This window comes from Electrona antarctica (genome assembly GCF_951216825.1).
Source record: "Electrona antarctica genome assembly, chromosome: 10".
Lineage (NCBI taxonomy): Eukaryota > Metazoa > Chordata > Actinopteri > Myctophiformes > Myctophidae > Electrona > Electrona antarctica.
This window is the reverse complement of record NC_136791.1, coordinates 31,935,141-31,955,847: the sequence shown is the minus strand read 5'-3', so window position 1 is coordinate 31,955,847 and position 20,707 is coordinate 31,935,141.

The window sequence follows — 20,707 nt, the reverse complement described above, 5'->3', positions numbered from 1 at the left end:
ATGCGATGGTCAATGGTATGAAGTGCCGTGCTAGAGTAACAAAACGACTACAGACAGAAGTCATATATATTACATATAGTCCGTGAGCCAGGGGGGTTGGTCTGTACCATCTGGCTGAATAAGGCTCATAGTGATTTTTGTGAAGGTATACATGTCTAGAGTTAGAAAATATGTGATAGCATTGCACCCGTGGTAGCTTTATGAGTGCTATCATGCATTTTATTTTATAACACTAGGCGAAAATGGCATGGATCAATATGAAAAAAAATAGTAATACACCCCCCAAAAATGATAGAAAAGGTTTTTCCAATTGGTTCTGGTACCTCTAGGCATGCTTAAGAATATACTGAAAATATAGGAAAATATATGTTCTGGAAAGGTGTCATTTTCAAGATGGCGTCCAATATGGCTGCCAGGAGCTTAAAATGGCTATAACTAATACTAATTCATCATTATGGCCGATATCGATATCCGATATAATTAATTGCTGTTATGGCCGATAACCAATATTACCAATGTCGATCTCATTCTGTATTGAAAGATTATAATTTTGTCTATTCTGAAAAATACATGTAACAGGGTGTCTGCACTGCAGGCTTAGGCAAGTCACATCTAACTTAAATACCTTTATAATATGGTGAGCTTGTAGATCTCTTCAAACTGTTACTTTGGGCTTGTTTATCTGTAAAGACAGACCGATTCATTAATTTCATTTCATTTTTTTATTTATTCCAAACATGTTAAAATATAAATGAGAAAAGACAAAGGAAATAAACGTCCAAAAATAATAATAATGAGCTTTCATAATCCTTAACTTATGTTTATGTTCGAAAGTCGGGCAGATACTGGCACTGAGGAGGATATTGGAAGGGGTATGGGAGCGCAACCTGTCAGCGGTGATCACATTCATTGACTTCCAAAAGGCTTTCGACACCATCCACCGGGGGAAACTCATGAGTATTCTACGTGCCTACGGAGTTCCAGAAAAGTTGGTCCAGAATCCAGATGATAGAGTCAAGCTACAGCCAGACTCGAGCCAAGGTCCAAGTTCGGCCTCAAGCTCAATACCAAGAAAACAAAGGTAATGACAGAGGACAAAACCATTGCCACTGCAGACGGGACGGTGCTCGAGCGAGTCGAGGACTTCAAGTACCTCGGGGCCTGTACTGCCTCAACTGAAAAGGATCTGAAGGTTCGGCGAGCACTTGCCTGGAAAGCCTTGCACGGGATGAGGAGAGTGTGGAAATCAGACATGGGAGAAGACCTTAAGAGGCGGCTGTTCATAGATACTGTCGAGACATGGACCTCACAGTACAACAGGAAAAATCCCTGGATGGAGTCTACACAAGAATGCTACGAATGGCACTAGGTGTCACATCAGAAATGTGGACCTCTTCTATGGGGACCTACCACGGGTCACGGACAAAGTCAGAGAGAGAAGGATGAGGCTGGCAGGGCACTGCGTCAGGTACCCAGAACTTGAGGCAAGTAAATTGACTATGGGAGCCAAACCCAGGGCAAAGCCAAGGGGGGGAAAGAAGCGTACCACCTATGTAGACGTGCTGCGGCGCGACAGCTTGGCTAACAACACTGCAGAGCTCAATAACCTGATGTTGGATAGGACATTGTGGAGGGCAGCGATCCAGGAATCCCGAGTTGGTGTTGGCTAGACCTCACTCTCGCAGTTACTATGTTCGAAAAAGGAGTAGGGAAAAGTTTATTGAAAAACGTAATCGGTCTGATTAATCAAACCGATGCCGATTAATCTAAAAACAACTCAAATCGTCCGATACCGATGTGTTTGCCGATTAATCTCCCATCACTAGTTAATTATGTATTGCCAAATCCAAAATGGTGTCCATACCACACCCAAAGTGATGTTCTATTGTACTGCATTATGTAAAAACAATACAATTACAAAATGAACAGAATAACTGTCACATAAAATCAATTTCTTATAAGTAGGTCAATCTTATGTGCTAAAGGTCAGGTCAATGTCTGTCTCATAAGCAGGTGTGTCCAAGCATGCAGCAGATACAGTATGGTCACTGGTTGACATGCACAGTATTCACCTTACCATTGATATGCAGCTGTTTGTTGTTGTAACCTACAGCAGGGGTATTCAACTAGATTGAACTGTAGAATGATGGTGTGTGGGGGCCGCACAGCGTGCACGCTTTACTGAAAATGTGGGGGTTCTCAAAATGCATTTGTGCTCAAACACAAAGATGTATACATTTGTGCACAGTAATGAGCAGGATAATATGACTATACAGCTATATGTTACCATAGAATAGATGTAGACCTATTTGACAGTGCATAAACATAATTGCCTTGACATTAACGACCTTCAATGGGACAGTCCTGTGCAACCTCATATCCATGTGCAAAGGCAAGATCAGAGCACAAAATACTTTGCTGGCAGGGAACTTCCCAGACTACCCTGATGTGCTGGGTGAGTTGGGTGTCACAATGTAACAATCTGTTGCTGCTGTTGTACCACGACAGTTGTACTCATATAGAAGTGGAATGTGGCAGACCACCAAGCTCAATTTGAAAGTTCAGGTGATGTCACACAATTTGGATGGGAGATCCACATTTTGCTAAGGGTGACCTGACACCTGATGAGATGTTGAAGCTACAAATGAGAAGTGATGTTGATAATAAAGAGGATATACTTTTGACGATGAGGTAGATCAGGATTTGGGTAAGATATTGCTGCCAATCAGGAGGGCTAGGGGGGATGTGGTGGGTTGATTTTATGTTCCTGATTATGAGTTGAAGCTTACATATATTGAATGTAGTTGCAAAAGATAAATATTATCATATTTTCTTATGCTATTATTACAAATGTATAAGTATAAGTTGTTATAGAAATAGAAATAGTTGTTTCTGTTTCATTGACCAGACCTTTAACATGTGAGATTGACCTGATATAAAGGCCTTTTTTGATTATGCCAATTACCAAAGTTTGGGCAACCAAGCTAAAATTGTCCCCAAATACAAATCAACAACAAAAACGTAATATGAAACAGCATTATTAGGTTTGGTATTGAACAGATAGAAGTGTCAAATGGACTAAAAGGTGATGTAATGGTGGAAGGAAAGTTATCTTATGCATTACTTACACTGTACACTTACACTATATTTAGTTTATTGAATTTCATAAAACATTTGATTAGAATTTATGTTCTAAGATGGTTTTAAATATTTACAGTTATTTACAGAGGGAGCCTTTGTGCTGCATCTTTCATGAAAACAGAAGTACGTCTCATGTAATATATAGTCCCTATATGTTGTCTCTCCTGTAATAGATAACATTTCTAGATGTGCTAATTTTAACAACTTTTCAGAGAAATATATAGTCTGAGCTGTATCCCAACCATTCTTCAAAGATGTATGATCAATAATAGGAGAGAACCATCAGTTTGAAGTAGAATGCTCCATTCGGATTTTGAAAATTGAGTTTTGGCATGTGGTTATAAATGGAGTGATAACACACAGAAAGCTACCACAGATGCAATGCTATCACATTTTTCCTAGCACTAGGGATGTATACCTTCCAAAAAATCACTATGAGACTTATTCACCCCATCGGTACAGATGACCCCAGATTTGGGGTCCTGGCTCACGGCCTAATATACAGAATATCTATGTCTACCACTACAATATGGCACGTCAGACATTTGTATTTATTATATTGGCTTCAGCATCCCTATCTATCACCCACCCAACCAACCCTATCTAAATATCCTACTTGGAAGCTTAACATTGTTTACTTCCCCAACTCACTTTGTTTTACCAGCCATAACCCTCTCATCTGAATGACTATTTCATTAACTTTAACCTAACTCTGCATTCAACAGCTTTGTTGCATGCTATCCTAGATGGCCTCATTCATACTTTCTTTGTCATACGATGAGTAAATGCAATGACGGAGAGAAAAAGCTATCACCAGTAGCAACAAAATATGCAACATTAGTCTACAATGCGAGGTGAGCTACATCATAGGCCACTAGTTACAAACACATGCTTTTCCAAGGTTTCTCATCTGTCAGAGTGAGGGAATAGAGGGTATGCGTGTGACATCATCATACCCGGAAGTTATATGGGAACGCCTACTGAGTGACTACCGTACTTTCTGGCCTTGACAGCCCATACATCCAAAGAAAGGTCCTATCTGATTGCATTAAACGAGGTTAAACTCACTTTGCCACTCGATTTGCCACTCACTTTATGCATGCGCATACCCTCTAAGCAGCAGATGCTACAGTAGCTAAACATGCTACAGTTAAATCCAGAAGCTGGCGTATGTTCGGTACAATTAACCTTTCAGATGTCAGCCATGCATCTGACTGCATTTAATTAAGACCTGACTTAACCCATTAAGACCTGAGGCCGATACTACAAATCCCATCTAAATCATATCCTTTCTCAAACTTTTTTGTGCCGCGGACGCCAAAAATGATATATATTTATACCCCCATCTGAAAATATTTTTCGGAAGAGAAGATTTGTGTTAGAAATGCAATATTATTCAACACTTTTGAGATTTTTCAAAAATAGCAGCTTGTAGATTGGAGATTTTTGAACAGCCAACACTAAAATGTAAGTATTTTCACACACACTCGCGGCACTCCAAATCCATACCCTTTTAGCAGTGGTGGAAAAAGTACTCCAATTATTTACTTAAGTGAAAGTATCAATACTGCAATATAGAAATACAACTTAAGTAAAAGTCCAGTTCACATTCAAAATGTACTTGAGTGAAAGTAGGCCTATAAAGGAAGGTATTGGAATCGAAATGTACTTCTAGTCCAAAAGTAGAAAGTACTCGTTATGCAGAATGTCCTGTTTACAAAATGTACAAAATGTATAAAAATCCTTTGAAAATAGCCGATCTAAAAGCTCATCGTCGCATCGTGACATTGTGAGCTTGATCTGCTATTTTCAAATGGCCGAAATGTATATCGGGCTGAAGTGGGTAATGTATGTTTTGTAATAATAATCTAAATCTACAAAGCAACTATAACTAAAGTTGTCAGTTTGTAAATACATCGAAGATGCGAATATAATCCATTTCTAATGGATGCCTTGGCCTGGAAGAGAGGTCATCAGGTGGTCTCCAACCTTCCCAGAGTGTTTCAACCCTCAACCACTACACTCTCCAGTTGGCGGGTCAGCAGTGATTGGCCAAGTCACTGCTCCTCTCAGTCTCACCCAGGCTTCCAGCTATAGACAAGTCCACAGAGGGGCGCCCCGCGCACAGTCATCACCGAGGCGCAACCAGCACCGGGAGGGAAGGCCACACCGGGTGTGGAGGGAAGGCCACACCCGTCAAATAATTGTAGTGGATTAAAAGTACAATATATTTGCCTCTGAAATGTGGTGGAGTAGAAGTAAAAGTACCGAAAATTTAACATACTCAGGTAAAGTACAAATACCTCAAAACTGTACAGTACCTATAAGTAAATGTACCGAGTTACTTTCCACCAGTGTCTTTTAGGTGCTGGTCAGGTGCGTTTCCATGCAGCACTAAACCCACTGCAGCTGAAGCCATTTAAATACTTACATGGTGGTTAGCTCGAGTTCTTAATGCTCTTCAGTTGAGGGTGGAAGACGTGGCAATGTGTAAGTGTGAGATAGATTGAGATCATGAAAGGAGACATTCTCAAAATGTAAATTAAGGTTGAAAAAACAACCTGTAGGCTACATTATAGGATATAATGAGAGCTAGGGTTCATGCGCATGTGTGTGTGTGTGTGTGTGTGTGTGTGTGTGTGTGTGTGTGTGTGTGTGTGTGTGTGTGTGTGTGTGTGTGTGTGTGTGTGTGTGTGTGTGTGTGTGTGTGTGTGTGTGTGTGTGTGTGTGTGTGTGTGTGTGTGTGTGTGTGTGTGTGTGTGTGTGTGTGTGTGTGTGTGTGTGTGTGTGTGTGTGTGTGTGTGTCTGTGTGTCCACTCCATACCAACATTTCTGTTAACATATTTTCAGGTCTTGTACTTCACATGGTCTCCACTAGAAGGCAGTCCAAGCATACCTTTAGATTTCTTACCAGCATACCGGTAGTCAATCATAGCCTACACGCCCTACAGCACAGGAGAGGTTGGATTCATACTGGCCAACCACAACCATATTATAGACACTGTGCATATGATGCATTATAGACCCAACCTTAAACTGTTCTTTGTCTATATAGAAGTGTCTATTTGTACGTCTCTAAATGTTTTGATGAATTGAACATGGTGGACCCTATTGTAAACAAGTGTAATGCTTAATTGGGTCGTCCACTCACAGTTAACAGCCTTTGTATTGAGTTTGTGCTTGAAATGTACTGTAATTCTGCAAACTGTTAATAAATATTTCAATCAATCAATCAATCACATACACTAGATGCTGAATTTTGTGTTTTAGAATGCTTGTTTATTGTGTGTGTGTGTGTGTGTGTGTGTGTGTGTGTGTGTGTGTGTGTGTGTGTGTGTGTGTGTGTGTGTGTGTGTGTGTGTGTGTGTGTGTGTGTGTGTGTGTGTGTGTGTGTGTACAGCTAATCTCTGGCACTGTTGTTTTCATTTTGGTTTTCTTTCGAACAGAACCTATTCTTTAACGAATAAGATGTATGTGTTTCTCTCTCTCTCTCTCTCTCTCTCTCTGCATTATAAATTATAATTATAATGCATTATAGACACAACCTAAAGTAAAGTGTCACATGGTAGTTATAATAGTTATAGTAGTTATATTATAATATAACTACCATGCTGTTCACTGAGTTTACGATGCATTATGACCAGCACAAATTAAAGTGTTATAAGTTATAATACTTCATAAACCTTCTTATAAGTTGTATAAGTGCATAATTATAAACATTGTTGTAGCCTGGCCCAGCCACCGTGATAGTATAGACTAGAGGAGCGGGTGCCGCCAGGAGCAATGCGCTGGCTCATATTGGTTCACCGCCCGCCCCCTCCGCCCCTCCCCTCCTTGGTAGAAAACAGGCTTTCATTTTTTGAGCCAAATGCGAACAAAACTAAAAGCCTTATACCGAGGCTAGTCTGTCTGTGTCTCTCAATTCAAATCAAAGGAGCTTTATTGGCATGAGAAAACAGCTACATTGCCAAGGAAAAACAAAACAATACTGAATACAATAAAAGTGTAAACAGAGCTGTGTTACATTGCAACTTTGAGGGAAGACTATATCTTAAACTATCAAAATTTTGTTTTTTTTCCCTGCCAGAAATAGTTATACAGTACATCCATATTGGAGAGTTTAGCCTGGTATAAACTTCTCTTTCTCTCTCTGTCTGAATGTCTCCTTCTCCCTCAGCGCCTCTTCCTCTCCCCGCTCCCCCGGCGAGGCCCCACAGGTCTCTCCTTTGACAGGCAGGTGTGAGAGTGTGAACAGTCTGCCCCGGAGAGGGAGAGACACTGACCCCAAACCGTGAGGCTCCACCAGCCCTGCTCTGATGGAGCCTGCGCCGGGCCGCTCACATCCACAGACTGGGCTGGAGGGGGGCAACGTGTCAGCTCTCATCAGCTTTATTTTGGAAGTCTTTCTTTCGCCTTAATTAGGGTGGGGGAGGGGCAGTGTAAGCTTAAAAGAGAGCGGAGAGAGTTAAGGGGAGAGGGGGGCGGGGGCTTAGGTGGGTCAAGGTGATGCTGAGGTGTAGAAAGTTTGTCTTGTTGTGCGCGTAGTTCACTCCAGAATGTTCAACAGTGTTACAGTGGAGTGACGCGGTTGACGACAGACTGTCTGAGGCTATCAGGAGGATTATGCTTTCCTCGAGTTGACTCACAGTACCGTAGCGTTCGTCATTCTGATGGAGGGTTTTAACCACTTCATTAAGCCCACTTTGTCATATACAAAAATGTTCTTCAAAATGTTTTTGAAACCTTGCCCATACCACATACATACAGTAACACATATAAATGAATAGGCTAAATAGTAAATGATAATACATGATAAATAAATACATTGTCAGGGTGTCCAAATGCATCTGGCCCAGCAGCAATGGGGTGTATCTTTTATTATTATTATTATTACCAGCCCTAAAGGGCGAGGTTGCGTGCACGCATCCGCCTGGGTGCCGGCAGACGGCAGACTGCTGGGCGAGCGCTGGCGCTTTGGCATGGGGGGGGGGTCAGATCAACATATGGAATGAATTCTGTACTGGCCATTATGTGGAGCGTGTCTTGAGTGTACAGGGTTTGAGCTGCTGGCCTTCATATATGCAGATCTAGGTGATGATCCAGTCTTCTCCACGTATGGTTATCCAGGGTTAGATGAGGTGTGTCATGATCTTATATGGAGATGGCCATATATGGTGGCGTGCCGTGTCACGAGGCGTGATGTCATGAGGCGTGACCATATACGGAGGTGTGATGTCACGAGGCATGACCATATATGGAGGCGTGACTAACTAACAGACAGACGGTAGATGCAGGTTTTCATAGTAAATGCGACCTACAGTCGCAATTATTAGGGGTCAAGATTGATGGGCGTAGACCCCTTATTGTTTTTGTATACGGATTCCGCCATTTTCTGCAGTTTTGTCATGCAGTTCTCGTCGTTTTCCACCAAATTCAGCATTATGGTAGAGGGTCGTGAGAATCGCTCAAGAACTGAAGCTCACAGTCATTCGTCAAAGGACCTCTAACGTCTCCAATGAGTCAATTATATGATTTGCTCGATCCACTTTTTTTACGTCAAAAAAGCGACGTCAAGGAATTTCGTAGCCTGGTTAACCACTCCCCCTTGAAATCGCTTTTCCATTAATTTGTGTGGAGTCTTGACCCTGTTAATGCGTGGTTGGTTGCGGGAGTACAGCGTTGACAGCCAATCAGCAGAACAAAAAAAACTGACGTCATCTCCAGTCTCCAACCTGATTTTTAAAGAGGACTTTTGTGGCATGACCCTGTCTTATCACTGCTTGCAGCTATATTTATTATTATTATTATTATTACTACTAGTGCGGCTACAGTTGCAAAGCAACCAGAACAAATTATGTTGCTCTCATGTACCCCTATACGCAAGATGTGACAATAAAGAAACCCTCTTGTACATTGATCTGGACAATGACAAGCACCCCCCCCCCCCACACACCCCACACACACACACACACACACACACACACACACACACACACACACACACACACACACACACACACACACTCCATCTGAGCTTAAAATGAAGGTCATCTCCATGGCAACTTTTTTGCTGCTTAAAGTCGGGAGTACATTTAATCCCCTGGCATCTGAAGACATTATTACCACCAATCCTGCTGTCGCTCATCAAAGACATGAAGCTGGCTGCCCTTTAGCAACGCATGGGTGATGTGACAGTGAGGGACTCCGGAAGGCACCTGTCAGCTTCCTCATGTCCAATCCTCCAAAAGGAGGGCCCAATAAAACCTGCCCTGACTGGTTTCACTTTGATGTTGTGTATAAACACTGTACAAATCCTCCTTGTGCATTTGACTGAGTTACACGTTGCTGTCGTGGGTGGAAATCTTTGTACGTACAAAAATAATCAGTGGTCACCCAGCGGTGCTTTTTCACTCTAAACATACATAGGGACATAGGGACACACACAGCCAGGCATTGGAGCGCTGTGCACCGCTTAAAAATGAAATAAGCAAAAAAAGATCACTGTGTTTCTGTACACTGCTGTTAGCCAGGTCGGCTGGGAATAGAATACACTTCAAAAGGATTCATAATCTTTTGCCCCCTTTTGCTCTGCTCTAGTATATCTAAAGGTATTTAAGGACTTTGACGTCTATTATAAAGTTGGTGTTTGAATTGTTATGTTTGCACTTTTGGTACAAGTTGGCTGTGAACTCATTGATGTCTGCATGGGTCAGAGGTACTGTCTCTCCTAGGGAGACTATATAATGTGGCACTTCCGGTGTCTCCAGCAGATAGACAACGCTGATGAAGGCTTGAACGCCGAAACGCATTCGTTGTACTGCTGCTCTGCGGCATACTATGTCAACTGATTAAAAGAATCATTAAAAGTGCCTTAAAACGAGAGTTCCGTGAGTGCTGGTTTTCTCTTTGAGAAATGTTCTTGTAAAGCTCTGCTCTAGTATGCCAGGAGACGTACTATTGTATTAACAGTCACCATGATGGGCAATTTGACAAAGAAAGTCTCGTGTTTACTTCTGATGGTGTAACGCAAACGGCCATATATATAACTGATTTACAAACTTCCGCTATTACATCGTGTGAGATGTGACATGTGAACTATCTGCAAAACTGTTCTGTACGAAAATGCGAACTATATTTTGCTGCACTGTAGGAATGGAAGTTTTGTGTTCATATTGAGTACTATACTAGCAGTAACATTTTTAGGTACTTTTGAGTATTAACATTATTTTATACTTTAAACTTCTACTCCCTGGGGCGCCCGCTGGCCAAGCGGTCCAGGCGCATGCCACATATAGGCTCTGGCCTGGCTGACAGCGCGTCGCGTGTTCGAGTCCCGTTCATGACAACCTTTGCTGCGTGTCTCTCCCCTTCTCTCTCTCTCTCCCTCTTTCCTGTCTATCTACACTTGGTACTATCAATAAAAGCAGAAAAAATAAAAAAATAAAAAATAAACTTCTACTCCATCATAGGCCTACATCACAGAGACAAATATTGTAATTTTACTCCACTACAATTATTTGTCAGTTTTAGTTAGCCTATACAGTTAACTTGTAGATTTAGATTATTATTATAAAACATCTGTTAACCAATTAAGCCCTATATTTGATACTTCTGCTGTTTAAAAAAATACCGGCAGATGATCATTAAGAGCTTATAGATTGCCTATTTGCAAAAAAGAGTTTAGAAAAATGTAGTACTTTTACTTTGGTAGCCTACTATGAGCATATCGGTGGTCATAACTGAACGGGTAAAAACTAAGGCCGCCTGCATGGGAAACAGGCTCTATTCGTGAGCAAGCAGGCCAGACTCTATTAGCTCAATGGTAAAAAAAAAAAAAAGGTTCAAATCCAGGGTAGAAGAGGAAAGTTACACACAGTGCAGCTTTAACCCATTCAAAACATTTGTGTCATTTTAGATTTGAGCTAAAAAGCATTACTTTATACTTTGGCTATTTGAAAATCTATTCTAAAGCTATTCGAAAATCTATTCTTTTAAAGCGAACATCTTTAACTAAATCTTTGCTTCTGGGGATCAGGAGGACCAAAGTATTTGGAGATGGGAGTCGGCGGCCAAATACATATCATTTTGGGGGTCCTAGAGATGGGGTGCCGTGATTTCTCCCCCGCCCCCCCCTAAATGATCTTTAAAGGGATAGTTCACCCCTAAAATGACTTTTTCTATCGATCACTCCATAGGGAACCACTGCTAGTCATCAAATTGGCTTTAATAGAAAAAAAAGGGAAAACAAATTAATTCAAGTCTCCACTTGATAGAAAAAAAGTTATTTATTAGGTGAACTATCACTTTAACATGAAAGCGAAGAGAGAAGAACCATACGTTTTTCTGATCTCTTCTAAATCCAAAGAAATGTTGTAGAATCAGCCGGGGTCATCCCTATGTTCCCCAGGTTCTATGTTCAAGTACTTCAGTGTTTTGTACTATACAATTGTATGTATAAGTACAGAACAAAGAATGTTTGTTTTTGCCATCTTTTTGAAGAGTCTGAGCAATTATGTTTTATTTTATTTTATTCCAGTGTTAATTTTTAGTTGGATAAGACTAGATAGTTTAAGTTCAATGGATTGTTCAAAGACTGAGCTTAAATCAGAATTTGCTACTAAAAGTAACACTAAGACTAAGTTGCTAAAATACTTTTAGTCTTACTAGAATTACAAAAATTACTAGGTTAGGTTTCTGGTTTAGGTTTATTCTAAGTGGGGAACAAAGAACCTTTTTTGCATGGTGGGGAACATAGAACCTGGGGAACATAGAACCTGGGGAACATAGGTACGCTCCCAATCAGCCTCTGGTCTTAAATGGGTTAAGTAAAAGTACTTCTCCCAGGCCAGGACTGTTCATAATGGTTGCCTTCCAAATGGAGACTCCTCTGTGGGGATGATGCCAGCAGAGTGCCAGGCCCCTCCCCCATGGGGACACATGAACTTATGAACCATCAGAGGAATCCATGCAGGCCAACCTCCGCTCATCTAGGACACTGGCTCTCACCCATGGGCCCGGGCACCACCAGGGGTCCCTTAACAGGGTCTGTAACTCTAAGACATTGTACACAATTGGAACCAAATGCACCCAGACTTTGGGTCTGTAACTCTGAGTGTGCACAAATGGAACCTCACAGTACTGCATTTTGGTTCCATTTGCACACTCTTAAATGAACAGGATTTTAAAGTGTAGGGTTCCCAGAGATTAAATATAAAGTAGGCTATCAAATGGGGTTGTCTAATGCAGTGGTTCCCAAACCTTTTAGCCCATGACCCAAAAGAGTTGTGAGCTTGTAGATTGGCTATTTTTAAACATTTGATGTGTAATTTATGGAATTTCTTAGATTTGTCTTTGATTTATTTATGGAATTACTTTGAAAAGATCATTGAATTTGTTTTTAATTCATGATTTGTTTTTTACTTATGAGAATGTTTTTTGATTGAAAAAAAATAAAGGGACCCATGTATTTGACCCACAAATGGGTCCCGACCCATTTGAGGTCTAATGCAATGCATATCAAACCGGGGGTCCCTGAAGCACTTGGTATTTGATTTCGTTTTTAAGTTACAGACCTGTAAAGGGTCCATTTGGACCCCCATGGTAGTCTCCCGACCAGACGCTGAGAACCAGTGATCTAGGACAGCGATGTTCTGCAGAGGTCAGAGTTCAGCGAGGGGCGATCGAGGCGAGGTCTTCTACTAACGCTGACCTGGTTCTGTGCAGGTATTTGGGGGGAGGGGGGGGGGATGAACAATGGGATGAACTTTGGTTTTCGCCCTCGTTAAAAAGACAAGTCTCTCAAGTCAGGCTACCTCTTCCACAATCTTTGAATGTAACTGACAGACAGTGGTTCTCAAAGTTTTAGAATTTAACTCTCAAGAGTTACAGGTCTGCAAGGGTTTGTTTTGAAACCCCCTTAAAGAACCGGAGGGTTCCTGGACCCCACTTTGAGAACCACATCCATCTGCTCCTATCACTTCGAAAGGGTATTCGACCAATCGCGACGCAATTAGGTGTTCATGGAAATGTAGCCTACTTTAGAATATCTTTTTTTAATGTCCATCTATGCGAAGCAGCTACCCAGCTACTGTAGGCTTTGATTCATATGTTTCCCAGCGGGACATATTTACGCGGCCGGCTGTAAAGACGAAACAGCGTTGAAATCATGGGGCGTCCGCTTTATGCATCTACTCATGTTCAGAGCAGTGCTTCGGCGGAAGCATTAAATTGAAGACTGTGGGAGCCAACACGTCTGTCTTGAGAGACTAAAAGATAAGCCACTGCAATACGGCAACTTAATTACATGTCTGTTCAGAGCAGCACTTTGCCTTTACATCATCGATCGGATTGTTATTGCTCCGGAGAAAGACAATATCAGTGACTTGGGCCGCCAAGCCGGCCATGACCGATGGATACAACAACAAACAAACAGCCTAGTTAAAGATCACACAATGCCCAACATCAAATGCTTGTGCCATTGTGGGGCGGAAACAAAAGCACACGGGGGGAATGAGAGCATGTGAGATGATGGCTGTGTTTACAAGCACGCGGGCCCTGGCTGGTCGGCCCGGGTTCATTCAACGGTCACCGGTTCTGAGGTCTCCGGGTCTCGGGTCTTTTTTGAAAAAGATCTGTGAAGCAGAATTAAAGTGATCTACCTCCGGACTCTGGACAGAGACGACCAGGGGCTTTGGCTCTTTGAAACAGCCAAAAGGGGGAGAAGTGGGCTATAGAGAGAGAGAGAGAGAGAGAGGCCTAAGAGGCGAAGCAGAATTGTGTTTAATGAGTGTGTTCCCCGGCCTGAGCCACTTTGAAATGTGTCTAAATGGCCCACCTTCTGTGAGGGCTGTGGGGGTATATGCACCTTCTGTGAGGGCTGTGGGGGTATATGTGAGGGCTGTGGGGGTATATGTGAGGGCTGTGGGGGTATATGTGAGGGCTGTGGGGGTATATGCACCTTCTGTGAGGGCTGTGGGGGTATATGCACCTTCTGTGAGGGCTGTGGGGGTATATGTGAGGGCTGTGGGGGTATATGCACCTTCTGTGAGGGCTGTGGGGGTATATGTGAGGGCTGTGGGGGTATATGTGAGGGCTGTGGGGGTATATGCACCTTCTGTGAGGGCTGTGGGGGTATATGTGAGGGCTGTGGGGGTATATGCACCTTCTGTGAGGGCTGTGGGGGTATATGTGAGGGCTGTGGGGGTATATGCACCTTCTGTGAGGGCTGTGGGGGTATATGTGAGGGCTGTGGGGGTATATGTGAGGGCTGTGGGGGTATATGCACCTTCTGTGAGGGCTGTGGGGGTATATGCACCTTCTGTGAGGGCTGTGGGGGTGTATGTGAGGGCTGTGGGGGTATATGTGAGGGCTGTGGGGGTATATGCACCTTCTGTGAGGGCTGTGGGGGTGTATGTGAGGGCTGTGGGGGTATATGTGAGGGCTGTGGGGGTATATGCACCTTCTGTGAGGGCTGTGGGGGTATATGCACCTTCTGTGAGGGCTGTGGGGGTGTATGCACCTTCTGTGAGGGCTGTGGGGGTATATGCACCTTCTGTGAGGGCTGTGGGGGTGTATGCACCTTCTGTGAGGGCTGTGGGGGTGTATGCACCTTCTGTGAGGGCTGTGGGGGTATATGCACCTTCTGTGAGGGCTGTGGGGGTGTATGCACCTTCTGTGAGGGCTGTGGGGGTGTATGCACCTTCTGTGAGGGCTGTGGGGGTGTATGCACCTTCTGTGAGGGCTGTGGGGGTATATGCACCTTCTGTGAGGGCTGTGGGGGTGTATTCACCTTCTGTGAGGGCTGTGGGGGTGTATGCACCTTCTGTGAGGGCTGTGGGGGTGTATGCACCTTCTGTGAGGGCTGTGGGGGTATATGCACCTTCTGTGAGGGCTGTGGGGGTGTATTCACCTTCTGTGAGGGCTGTGGGGGTGTATGCACCTTCTGTGAGGGCTGTGGGGGTATATGTGAGGGCTGTGGGGGTATATGTGAGGGCTGTGGGGGTGTATGCACCTTCTGTGAGGGCTGTGGGGGTATATGTGAGGGCTGTGGGGGTATATGTGAGGGCTGTGGGGGTATATGTGAGGGCTGTGGGGGTATATGTGACAGCAAATGGTGAACATGGCGACTCTTAAGTCCAGCCCATCCTGAACCTCCTCGTAATGTATAACGTATTAAATTAGAGAAAATGTTATATAAACAGCCTTGGAAAATATATAGCGATATATTCTTTCTTTACCGCTTAAACCCCATAAACTTTGTAAGTTTAGTACTGTACATCAAATAGCAAAAATAGTGATAGACAAGCTAGCTCTTATGACGTGCCCAGAATAGGGATGCTAGGGGTTCATTGTGTTTAAAAACAGTAGGTCATTTGTAAATGAAATAAATAAAATTAAGTCAGAATTTAGAAAATGATGTAATTTACGTCATTTAGTTTCTAAATAAGAGATGATTTCTTATTTTAAGAGATGGTTGGCAACCCTAGTTACTTCCCAGTCACCTCTCAAGATTAGAACCATTTGTGCCATTTATGTAACGGCTGTAGCAGTGCCGGTGGGCTGTCTATTTTTGCTATCCTTCCCCCAGATGAATAGAAAGAGAAGAATTATTGGGAGCGGCTCCAATTAATAGCCTTTTGTACACAATACTAATGTCTAACGACTAACGCTCATGCTGTCTCATCAACCAAGAAGAAGGACCAGTCCAAGTTTTCCAACTCTGAAAATGGCGAATATCTTTTCCCCTTGTGGCAATAAACCAGGGGAAACCGAGCTGTCAGTCCAGGTTCTACAGCCACTAGGTACATAAGGCCCCATTTACACTGGGAGACAAATCTAGCCTGAATCAGATCTGAGCCACATCAAGATTGAAATCCGATTGGTTTAAATGGTCACATGACTCATTTAGACAAATCAGATTCCAATCTGGATGTGGCTCAGATCTGATTCAGGCTGGATTTGGCTGCCAGTGTAAATGGGGCCTAAGTGGCATTGGTCACACCTGGAGCCTATCCACTAATCAACCAACTGAACCCTTTATAACCAGCTAACACCCGTCGCGGTCAGTTGATGCCAGACAGCAAGGAGGCAAGAGTAAGACCTCTCTTGCTTCCAGGAAGAGGCGGGCAACAGTGTTGCCCTAACCTGTATTAAGACCCCAGCCGGGAAGAACCTCAGTTACCATTTTGATCCACCCCCCTTTCGGGGCGGCCGTGGCTCAGGGGGTAGAGTGGCTGGTAGAACAGCCAGATGGGAACCGTGAGGTTCCGAGTTCGATCCCGGGCTCCCCCAGAGTCAGTGTCGAAGTGTCCTTGAGCAAGACTCTGAACCCCAAATTGCTCCTGCAGTTGGTGCCTTGCATTGTTTCCTCCGCCATCAGTGTATGAATGTGTGTGAAATCTGAATCAGTGTAAAGCACTTTTGATAAAAGTGCTATATAAATGTACCATAAACCATTTTTCCATCAACGTTATTTAATAAAGAAAAACAAAGGCAAACTGTCTCAGAGCCTCCTGTTTTATGGTGAAACTTACCTCCGCCACCTCTGGGTTGCCACACCCTGTAGTTTAGGACATTAAAGCCAGATTTCTACTTAGTCACACACATATTGTGCGTTGTTGTCATGTGCGACACCGTCTGGCGTGCAACAGTAAGTCGACTATAATTGAAACATTACCTGCCAAGGAACAGCTGAGGGTATGCCAAGTTCCTCACAAACACCTGTACACGCATGCCAAGTAAACAATCGGCACATCGATGAGGAACCGAAAACAAAGAGTCAGTTAAAGCCTAATTTACAAAGAAATGTTTCCAAAACTCGACAGTTAGGGCTGACAGTTTGTACGAGCTTGGGGGGGGGGGGGGGGGGGGGGGGGGGGGGGGTGTGAGGGGAATAACAAAAGAGGAAAAAAGCAGAGCCTGGAGCCAAAACCAAATCACGCCAGTAACCGGCGCACCCTAGGGAGAGCGGCAGGCTTGTGCCCCCCAACATAGCATATCTTCAAGCTCACGACGTGGCGCGTCGCAAACTTGCAGGTCTGCTATTTTTGACGCGCAACGCTGTCGTACGGCGAAGCATAAATTAGGCTTCAATCAGCCGTACCGTACAAGTGGGATAATTAGTGTTGGAAAGGAATATCAACTGATATAATTGAGCATTCTCCTCTAATGAAGATCCTCAGTGTTGTCACTAGTGAGGCGCTAATTGAAGGGAGACGGGAGAGCGGGGTGGGATGGGGGGGGGGGGGGGGGGAATTGGGGAGGCGAGGACGGAGCAGGATATGATGGTGGAAGTGCTGCTGCCCAAACTGGCAACCAATCAGTGTCTGAGAAGCTGTTCAAGCCCGTCAGTCTCCATAAACTTGTTTTCATGTTATTTCTACCAGTCCCTGTGGGTGTGCAAGCGTGCGTGCGTGCATTGAGTTCCCTCTGAAGACAGGGGAATGGAAAAACAAAGTAGGGTGAGAAAAACTAGTGAGAGTGGTGGTACAGGGGAGAGCGATGTCTAATAAAAGGAATACTTGTGGGGTGTCTGTGAGTGTGTGTGAGTGTGTGTGTGTGTGTGTGTGTGGGGGGGGTATAGAGTTTAGGGGGAGCACAGGTCGTGTTGGGGGTTTTGATTGAGGGAAGCGGAGGGTCGCGGATTTGAGGAAGGGGGGGCTGTGAGGTGGGGGTCACGATGAAATCAGTAGAGGGGGATAATAGGAAAGCTAATTGGTTTTGACAAGTTAGGGGAGGTGGAAGTAATGCAGTCCTTTTAAAGAGGAGAGGAGGGAATATACAGCAAGGCCATGAGATAATCATTGGGTCCATTCAGGAGTGGGGTGAGGGGAACGATCCTATAGCCAGATCCCTCCCACCTCCCTTTTTTCTGTTTAATCTTTCGCCTCAATTTAGTCATCTGCAATTCCCCCAATTGTGTATACTCTATAGTCCTCGTCTACCTTTCTATGTGTCTATGGAGTCGACTCCACCATAATAGATATTTATACAAAAAATAATAATGTGTCCAGCGTAAGGAGGAAGTCAAGTGGAAGTGCGGAAGGCACACTGCACACTTGCCACTCAAGTACTACTGGCCAATCACAGCGCATATTTTCCAAAAGAGCTATTGGCATGAGAAAACAAACGTTTACGTTGCCTCTGATTGGCCTACCGAACGTCCCCTTGCCTCTGATTGGCCTACCGAACGTCCCCTTCCGTGATGCACCAAGCAGAGTAATCTAGTAAGAGAGTGGCGACACTAGCGTCGACTCCAACTGTAACAATGGAATGAGGAAGTGCTCATTCTATCTCAATGGGATAGTTCCAATGTTTGGAACTAAAGCCCATAGGCGCCCGCTTTGCAGCGAGATCAAAGTCTCTTACTAGATTACTCTGGCACCAAGGAAGCTAATTGGCAAGCTTAGACCCGCCCCCACCTACCTCCGATTGGTCTACTCTACTCCGCTCTGTGGCGCATGCGGAAGCTTGGCAAGCTTCTGCTTCCAGCAAAAGCTCGCTGCCATGTTGCCTCCTCTCGAGATACACACACCCCATGCAGAGCCGAAGGAGGCGTCTACCTTTCTACTGTATGTCTATGGACTCGACAGCCCAATTCTTTTCACCTGACAGTGATGAGTTTCACTGAGAGAACTTGACACATGCGTAGGAACACGCTGTGCCTCCCAACCATATCATCCCTCCTCTACTGGCTTCCCATTATTGTACAAGGCTTTGTTTGTTAAATCGAATCCGCAGTTTCCGTGGTGGTGGTCAGGCAGGTATACCCCTGCGTCGCCCGCACGACCCCCCTACATCCCGAGTTAAACTATGCAACACATTGCTGTGCAAAGGTACAAAATATGAAGAGAGAAGCGAAAAATTCCCTTTACAGGATTTAAACTCATACATGGAAGGTGACATTGAGTTTAAATTAAATCGTCTGGGGGACCTTCTATTTACTGAACCTACTAGAAGTATTCATGCGTTGGATGAATCATGCATGGAGCGAGCGGGCTATCCATACCGACACATTATTTTCCAGCTAGACAGACCTCTGAGTCTGACTGACAGGAGCCAGGCCCCCAGACAGACACACTGACTGGCAGGAGCTAGGCCCCCAGACAGACACACTGACTGGCAGGAGCTAGGCCCCCAGACAGACACACTGACTGGCAGGAGCTAGGCCCCCAGACAGACACACTGACTGGCAGGAGCTAGGCCCCCAGACAGACACACTGACTGGCAGGAGCTAGGCCCCCAGACAGACACACTGACTGACAGGAGCTAGGCCCCCAGACAGACACACTGACTGGCAGGAGCTAGGCCCCCAGACAGACACACTGACTGGCAGGAGCTAGGCCCCCAGACAGACACACTGACTGGCAGGAGCTAGGCCCCCAGACAGACACACTGACTGGCAGGAGCTAGGCCCCCAGACAGACACACTGACTGGCAGGAGCTAGGCCCCCAGACAGACACACTGACTGGCAGGAGCTAGGCCCCCAGACAGACACACTGACTGGCAGGAGCTAGGCCCCCAGACAGACACACTGACTGGCAGGAGCTAGGCCCCCAGACAGACACACTGACTGGCAGGAGCTAGGCCCCCAGACAGACACACTGACTGGCAGGAGCCAGGCCCCCAGACAGACACACTGACTGGCAGGAGCTAGGCCCCCAGACAGACACACTGACTGGCAGGAGCCAGGCCCCCAGACAGACACACTGACTGGCAGGAGCTAGGCCCCCAGACAGACACACTGACTGGCAGGAGCTAGGCCCCCAGACAGACACACTGACTGGCAGGAGCTAGGCCCCCAGACAGACACACTGACTGACAGGAGCTAGGCCCCCAGACAGACACACTGACTGGCAGGAGCTAGGCCCCCAGACAGACACACTGACTGGCAGGAGCTAGGCCCCCAGACAGACACACTGACTGGCAGGAGCTAGGCCCCCAGACAGACACACTGACTGGCAGGAGCTAGGCCCCCAGACAGACACACTGACTGGCAGGAGCTAGGCCCCCAGACAGACACACTGACTGGCAGGAGCTAGGCCCCCAGACAGACACACTGACTGACAGGAGCTAGGCCCCCAGACAGACACACTGACTGACAGGAGCCAGGCCCCCAGACAGACACACTGACTGGCAGGAGCTAGGCCCCCAGACAGACACACTGACTGACAGGAGCTAGGCCCCCAGACAGACACACTGACTGACAGGAGCTAGGCCCCCAGACAGACACACTGACTGGCAGGAGCCAGGCCCCCAGACAGACACACTGACTGGCAGGAGCCAGGCCCCCAGACAGACACACTGACTGGCAGGAGCCAGGCCCCCAGACAGACACACTGACTGACAGGAGCCAGGCCCCCAGACAGACACACTGACTGACAGGAGCCAGGCCCCCAGACAGACACACTGACTGACGGATGCAGAGCAACATGTCGAGCTGTTTGACCACAGAGTTCAATGCCGGTGACGGTAAATAAAAAACAGTCAATATAGACAGACTGACTCAGGGCCGTTGGGTTGGCATGAGGTAGCAGTTGTTTCAATTTCACACTAATTTCAAATGAA